The sequence below is a fragment of the Capsicum annuum genome, chromosome 10 (assembly GCF_002878395.1).
Source record: "Capsicum annuum cultivar UCD-10X-F1 chromosome 10, UCD10Xv1.1, whole genome shotgun sequence".
NCBI classification, from domain to species: Eukaryota; Viridiplantae; Streptophyta; class Magnoliopsida; order Solanales; family Solanaceae; genus Capsicum; species Capsicum annuum.
In genome coordinates this window covers 213,941,362-213,950,026 of record NC_061120.1, presented here as the reverse complement: position 1 = coordinate 213,950,026, position 8,665 = coordinate 213,941,362, and the positions used below count along the sequence as shown (strand labels likewise).

The following is an 8,665-nucleotide window of genomic DNA, read 5'->3' as shown; positions in this document are numbered from 1 at the left end:
CCCCCCCCCCCCCCCCCCCCCCCCCCCTCCTTCTTCCCTCCAAATTGATGCCCTTCCCCCCTCCCACTTTTCATGGTGGCGGCGCTTTTCTCTTTTGCTTTGTTTCATTACTGCAACAACTTTCTCCTCCTTCCACTATGCTTTCTCCCATGGTTTTCCATAATTCTTTAGCTTCCATTTTTAAAAATGAACATCAACCAATTGATTAATAAGAATGAAATTAATTCCTTCAGCTTTCATTTTTCCATAATTCATCTTTCTCCTCCTTCCATCATTCTTTCTCCCATGGCTTTCCATAATTCTTTAACTTCCATTTTTGAAAATGAATATCAACCAATTGATTAATGAGAATGAAATTAATTCCTTCATCTTTCTCTCATATCATGAAATTAATTCCTTCATCTTTCTCTCATATCATCATTTTCATTTTGTGAAAAATTCTTCAACTTTCCTTTTTGAGGATTCATTCACTGATAATGGGGGTGGGGTTCAACAGGTAATTGGGGTTGAGAGATTAGAGAAGATATTGGGGAGTTGGTGGGGGTGGGGGCTGCATAAGATGATCTAGGGTGGTTGGAGGGGGGGGGGGGGGGGGGTGGGTTTAATTTATTTTAAGTTAAATTAAATCAATTTAATTTGAATTTATAATTTTTTAAATTTAAATTAATCAATTTAAAAATTATCTAAAACCATAAGAAGATTCACGCGTTCATGGCGAGTGTGTAACACTCGTCATGCCATGTCAGTGAAAAGTGTTAAAATGACCCAGTTGATGACTGTTTTAGGAGCCTAAAATGAACACTATCTACTTGAGATGTCAAAGTAAAAGATCGCTGCAATTTTAGGTGTCAGTCGATGGATTTGGCTTTATTATACTAGTAGAAATAGTTGTTCTTGTATTGCTTCCGAATTCAAGATGAGATTATTGCAAATTACTGCATATTAATGTCAGGAAGGAAATCAAGACCATTGAAGTAACTGAACTTCATCCGCTATAACAGTAAAGTCACAAAATTATGTTTTGTCACGTTAAAGTAACTGAACTACTTGTGGGTGCACCATTGACACCTGTAATTTCTTTTATTTTCTTGGGGATAGTGTAATCAAAGCAGGTCTAAAAGAAAAATAATGACATCACAATAACAAGATCCACAGAGCAAATGAAGCAATAAGTAATAGTGAAAATTAAGAATATGACGCTATGCGATTATTTACTGATATTACTAAATATAGAGAAGAGGACACCGATCCCTTGCATTTCTCATATAAAAGTGAGACGACAGTCAATTACCTACTACCTGTCTATTTCAATTCTCGATCTTTATACTTTTCTATTTAGGGTCATGTCCTCCGTATGATGAAGATGTGACATGTCTTGTCTAATCTAATCACCCCTCCCCCTCCCCCTTCCTTAAGTTCTTCTTTGGCTTACCTTTGTCTCTCGTAAAATATGTTGTAGCCAACCTCTCACTCTTCACATGTACTCTTGTTGGCCCACGAAGGCTACTTCCATCTTATCATGTATAACTTTATTCCCAAATTTATCTCTCCTTGTATGTTCAGATATCCATTTGAGTATCTGATTTTGATCTTGAGCTAATGGGGAATAATTGTGTAGGACCCAAATTGGCTAACAATGGGTTCTTACAATCTGTTAGTGCTGCTGTATGGAAACCAAATCAGTCAGAAAATTTACCACTTCCAAATGAAGGGGAAGGGGAATCTAAATCAGAGAAAAATAAAGAAAATTTGGTTGATTCATCGAAAACAGATGGATCTTGTAAACAAGGTAATCCACCTCCAGATCATATGATAAATGGAGAGGTGGATAAGAATAATAAGAATGATGTATTAATGGCTAATCATGCTGAGGAGGTGAAACAGAATAAGCCTACTCATGTTAGGAGAAAGTCAAGTATTGGCCTTCATGTTGAATCTGTTTTAGGACGAAAAACGGGTAATTTGAAGGATGTTTTTAGTTTAGGGAGGAAGTTAGGACAAGGGCAATTTGGGACGACTTTTTTATGTCTAGAGAAGTCACCATGTGGGATGGTATGTGCATGTAAGTCTATCGCGAAAAGGAGGTTGACAACTGAGGAGGATATAGAGGATGTAAGGAGGGAGATTCAGATAATGCATCACTTCGCAGGACAACCTAGTGTGGTACAAATTATTGGGGCGTACGAGGATGCTGTTGCAGTTCATGTTGTAATGGAGCTTTGTGCAGGTGGAGAGCTTTTCGATAGGATTTTACAAAGAGGACATTATTCTGAGAAAAAGGCAGCTGAACTTGCAAGAGTAATAATAAGTGTTGTAGAAGCATGTCATTCTTTAGGTGTTATGCATAGGGACTTGAAACCCGAGAACTTTCTTTTCGTCAATCAACAAGAGGAATCACCTCTGAAGGCAATTGACTTCGGATTATCAGTGTTCTTCAAGCCAGGTATTCGTTATTGTTTGTTGTCTTGTCATCCGTCCATACTATTAGTTGTAATATTGCTCCTGTAATTTCAAGTCCTTCGATTTCTGATATTGTTTGTTGTCTTGTGCATCGACTATCATATTACTTTTGTTGTAGTTACTGTCCTGTTACTATAGCTATCTGCTGTTTTTGTTCCCATATGCTATTTCTTGTACTTCTATTACTCGTTTTCTTGACTGCTTTATTGGAAATAGTCTCTCTACCTCTTAGGTAGAGGTAAGGTCTGCATACACTCTAAACCTGCCCAGATCTCAGTTTGTGAGATTATACTGGTCTGTGTTGTTATTGTTGCTGGTTTACTTCTGTTTCTTTCACCTTATCAAGAATACAAATCTTGTGTGCACAGGTGAAATCTTCAGTGATGTTGTTGGAAGCCCTTACTATGTGGCGCCAGAAGTTTTGCGGAAGCATTATGGTCTAGAATGCGATATTTGGAGTGCTGGAGTCATTATTTATATACTGCTCAGCGGTGGTCCCCCGTTTTGGGATGGTAAGGTTCTTTGTTACTTTCTTCCTTTGTGATTTGATCCTATAGATGTTCATGAAGCAAACATGAAGACGACTATTCTGCTTATGAATTCTGATGTTCTGAATCAGAGATGGAGCAAGGAATATTTGAACAGGTTTTAACAGGAGAACTTGACTTTGCATCAGAACCTTGGCCTTCTATATCAGAAAGTGCAAAAGATTTAGTCAGAAAAATGCTGGTGAGAGATCCCAAAAAGCGGTTGACAGCTCATGAAGTTCTTTGTAAGATGCAGTATTCACCAGTCTGATCTTTTATATACTTCTCAATGTTGTGTATGTTTTCAGTATTTGATGATACTTCTCTTCCTTTCTCCTTGCGCGCTGGATCACTTGTTTCATGAATAGATTTTCAACTGTCTTGGTATGCATTTGAAGTCATTCTTCTTATAAAACTTAAAGTTCTTTTGCTACTTTTGTTTGAAAATATCCTGATTCCTGTTGTCGTAAAAGACTTGGTTTACTATTATCACCCATGCCATTTGAAGAAAGATGGAACAACACTTACTTTTAATGACAGCAACTGCACTTAAACCTGATATTCTTGACGTTTTATGCGGTGGGAAGGACACTATCATGTCTGTCTCTGTATTTGCTTAAGAAGTACGTGAAAATACTTTTTACTTGAACCACAAGCAAATATGTTTATTGTCTATTTCAGGTCATCCATGGGTCCGTGTTGGTGGTGTTGCTCCTGATAAGCCTCTTGATTGTGCTGTTCTAAGTCGTCTCAATTAGTTTTCTGCAATGAATAAACTAAAGAAGATAGCAGTCAGAGTAAGTTATTCCTTGAACTTTTCAGACCTACGATAACTGAGTTTGCCTGAGTTATGTCATTCATTGAATTTTTCAACTGCATTTCCCAAGTGGCATGTATTTGGTTATTTCCTACATATACATCGATGATCGATGAACCAGGCTTATATACATTTCTCACTGATTTTTAAGGACCGGGCAAAGGATGTCAAAACATGTTACAGTATCAAGTAATACTTTTTAATTATTATGCCTGAACAATCTCTGTTTGCTTTTTAGGTAATTGCTGAAAGTCTGTCTGGAGAGGAAATTGCAGGACTGAAGGAAATGTTCAAAATGATAGATGCAGATAATAGTGGACAGATTACGCTGGAAGAACTGAAAACGGGTTTGGAAAGAGTGGGTGCCAATGTTGAGGATTCAGAAATAGTTAGTCTAATGCAAGCGGCAAGTATCTGTATGTTATGTTCAAGAGCTTTTAGGCGCGCATTATAGACAGCTTTAAATAGCACCTCAGAACAATGTCGATTTTATATGTCATGCTAATCTGTCTAGGGAGGGTAGACTGTACGCGGCCTTACCCCTACCTTTTGAAGGAGTCTATACCACTTACTCTTTGGTACATAGAACTGTAATATTCCCGTCTCATAAATGGAATGCTTTTTAAGCAAGAACATAGTTATAGGACACAAGTTAATTGAACCAGAAAAATAGTAATGTTGCATAGCTGAGGTTTGCATTGACAATATAATATACCAGTGAGCACATGATCACTTTCCTCTGAATGTGAAAATGTTGTTCAATGTTTTTAGTACTTACCAAACTGTTGAATTCTCCAGCTTCTGCTTGATTTTGTTGGCATTCATAAGAAAACCTTTCTGTGTGGAAAATTCAGGCAGATTGGTACCATTGATTATGGCGAGTTTATAGCTGCTATGCTCCATCTGAACAAAATTGAGAAGGAAGATCACATGTATGCCGCGTTTTCATATTTTGATGAAGATGGTAGTGGATATATCACACAGGATGAGCTCCAAAAGGCTTGTGATAAGTTTGGTATAAGCAATATCCCAATCGATGAGCTTATGCGCGAAGTTGATCAAGATAATGTAAACTCTATTGTTCTCATCTTCAGAGTTATATCAGATGTGTAATCTGCATTGTTCTCTGCTTATTTTTCTTCTTTCTTTTTTTCAGGATGGACGCATCGATTACAGTGAATTTGTAGCAATGATGCAAGACACTGGCTTTGGTAATAAGGGAAGCAAATGAGTGTTGTAAATATTGCCATTCAATAGGCCTTAAAGCTTGGTAAACTTGATGTTAGTGATAAAACATAATACAGCTTGTGTATTATCATCCACCTAAGTACATGAAACAAAAACTTGGATTTCATTTACTTTGCAGGATCAACAACATATAGCTGCGCGGAGTACGATAGAATTCCTCAGTATGGTCAATTGAGAAGTCCACCCCGAGGGTGATTCCGATACAATTCTTGGGAGAGCTTGAGAAGCGTTATGGGTAAAGCACCTGACCTACTCTCCGCCATCCATTCCAAGTTTAGGAACCTAGGTAGTATCTCACCTCACACCTAATGGAGTCGATCCTTGTCAGTGTGATAATAAACGTGAAAGTCTACGATATACCAGACTGATCGATGGAGGACATAGTGCATGATATACGACGGTCTATTAAGTATCACCACCAGTCCAACATCATCTATTTAAATCCTTTTTAATTAAATTATTTTCTTCCACCAGCCACAAAACATGTGATTATCCATTTAAATTATATTATATTTAATTATTTTTTTTCACCAGCCCAAAATACATGTTACTATTATTTATTCAATTTTTTTTTTAATTTAGTAATTGTCTTTCATAATTTCCAAAACGTGTGATTATCAATTTAAATTATTTTTAATTTAATTATTTTTTTCCACCAGCCACATAACATGTGATAATCTATTTAAAATTTTTAAAATTAAATTATTTTTTTAAAAATCTGTTATTATTTATTTTAATTTACCCGATGATCCATCGATTCATGTAGTCTACGATCGACTAATATGTATAGTCGATGAAATACTTTGTATAAAATCTAAACATTAGATTTTACTCTTCAGGAAATTAGTCAAGCCACAATACTGTAACTTGAAAAGGCAGACATATTTGATTCGAGTTTTCAAACAAGGGATCAGAACAAAGATGACAAACACACAATGTTAAAAGAAACTGAAACATAGTTGTATTGAAATTGTTCATTGCATTACATAATAAAATTTACATCAAAAAGGTGAAAATGAAAGAAGCTTTCTTCTAACAAGATCCTACAAAGAAAGCTTCTTCAGCAATGAACAAATCAAAAAAACTTTAAAACATATACTAAAATAAAACATTTAAACTAAATTATGGGGATGGTTGGGGGGTGATGTAGTCAGGGCCTTCCATTCCGAGCCTTTCCAAAATTGCCCTCAAGAAACGAGCAATTCGGTGGATCTCCCGCTCCAGGTAGATGCGGTCTTGACCCAACCCGTAGAAAAACTGGTCCAAATCATTCCTTAGGAGGAGGAGGTTGTAGTGTCTCGGAGGAACACGTCTGATGGGGCGCAGGGGTATCCTTCTTGGAGGCATTTTTTTGATTTGGATGAAAAAGAAGAAGAAGAGACGATTTCTGATATTTTTGGTTTAGGGAAAACTGAAGGGTTGCATAGAAAGAGGGCCTGTATTTTTAGACCTGTATATTGCGTCTGTTCATATATCCACCCAATGGTAGGTCGACGTGTCTGACAAGAGAAAACGTTTCGTATGTGTATACCAGCTGTTTTTCCTCGTGAAGAGACGTTTTGTGCAGCATTTTAATAAATGGGAACAGGAAACAAGGGAAATAATGATTCATTGCATCGATTGGAGAGATAAGCCGGGAAAATAACCAACATAACGTCTTAGATCAACAATAATATAATCAATACATAATATTTTATAGACCATATATTATATATACCGTAGACTATAGATAGTCCATCGTAGACAAAGCTTTAGGTCGATAATAACTGAACGTTAAAATCTACAGAAATGCACATTCATCCCCCAAAACAGTAGCTTTACAACTGAAGCTAAAAAAATGCCTATTTATGTTTTGATGCCCATTTTACATGGTTCTTTTGTATCTAGATTTCTTACATATTGAACACCTATTCCTCCTTTTGGACTTGAATGTCTCACCAACGCCCTTAGTGCGTTTGACTTTCTTCCTTCCGAGTTTGGGATCGTACGGGGGTGGAGAAATTTTGGCGTCTACCAATTTCTGTGGCACAACCCATTTAGCCTCCGGAGGGACCACGTTAATTGCTTCCGAGTATGCGAGGATTTAACTTTCAACTTTATAAATTGACGAAGAGTAGTCATAGATGGAGTTACCATAATCTTCGCCATCGTCGTGCTTTGATCACAAAGCTGCCATAGCGTGTTCACACGGCATTTACACCAAGTCAAATTTTCGACAAGAACAGCTCCTCTCCAAGAGATTGACCTTGGCTGTAACGCCGTTGCCGAACACCATATACTCGTCGAGAACCCCGTTTGGATTACCCACATACAAGGAATCGCTCGCACTTTTATTATCCCTTAGGATCCTTTCCGCAGAAGGCACAAATATGTTCTCTTTACCACCGACAAATGCATGCCGCTCCCTAAACTTTTCACCAAATTTTTTAGCAATTGAATTGAATATGTACGACACGGGGTACTCCCGTTCATCCATCAAAATCGAGTTGAGTGACTCGGCGATGTTTGTGGTCATCACGTCGTACTTATTGCTTGAAAAGTGTGCTCTACTCTATTTTTTAAAATCAAGCACATTTTGAAGGACATGAGCTTCCTTGGGGCATTTACTCTTCAATTCCACAAAATTATCGCTAAACTCATCAAAGGAATAAGCCTTTGTCGTGGCGTAGAATAGATAAAGATGTTCTCCACAGTGTTGATTTACGCAAAGATTTTCAGCGAGGCGCCTTATGCAAAGTCTGTGATGTACATGACTGTATATACGGGAGAAGGCATTGATGATGCTAATGTGCCTGTCAGAGATGACGCATAATCTGGTTCATCTTCTATGATAGACTTCAGCTTCTGGAAGAAGAAGATTCAAGAAGCATCATTCTCTTTATCGACGACACAAAAGACAATCAGAAATATATGATTTTCGATGTCCTGTGCAACGGCGCTCAGCAGAACGCCCCCGTACTTGCCATACAAATGTGTCTCGATGACAATTACCTTTCTCATGTGGGCATATCCTCGTATGCAAGCTCCAAATGCTAAGAAGTAGTAAACGAACGATCCATCCATCCGGTTTATCATGATAGAGTAAGAAGACCCAAGATTCAATAACTCCACAATGTGGGTAAAAGCCGGCAAGCAAGCATATTCGTGCTCCGATGTCCCACGAATGATGTTCTTCGAAATTACATTTCCTTTCCAACACATCCAATAGCTTGCGTTGCAACGTAACTCCTTAAATACAATTCTTTGAATTTCTCTTATGCTTGGACCCTTACCATCCCGAAAATGATTTATGCATAATGAAGCAATCAATTCGGATGAGACTTTTTTCTGTCTGCGGGTGGCATGTGCATCCCGACATACTTGTATATGCAAAATCTGTCCGAGGTGTCGTACTTTTTTGCCCACAACAGCCAGCCACAACCACGAGATAAGCATTGCGCCTTCATCAATTTTGGGCAGATCTTCTCAATATAATAATCAAAAGACTGCCTCGCCGCTGCTGCGTCTAGTTGTATTTTCAGCTCTTTTTTATCGGCGAACGTTTGACCACAACAGAAATTGGTTCCGTTAGTGAAGGAGTGTCATTCTTGTGATTTCGTTTCACGGTCTTCTT

At 37.8% G+C, this 8,665-nt stretch overlaps 1 pseudogene; it reads left to right on the top strand.

Moving 5' to 3' along the window:
* The first annotated feature begins 15 nt into the window (after nt 1-15).
* Nucleotides 16-5,044, top strand: LOC107854536 (annotated as a pseudogene).
* Nucleotides 5,045-8,665: the final 3,621 nt, after the last annotated feature.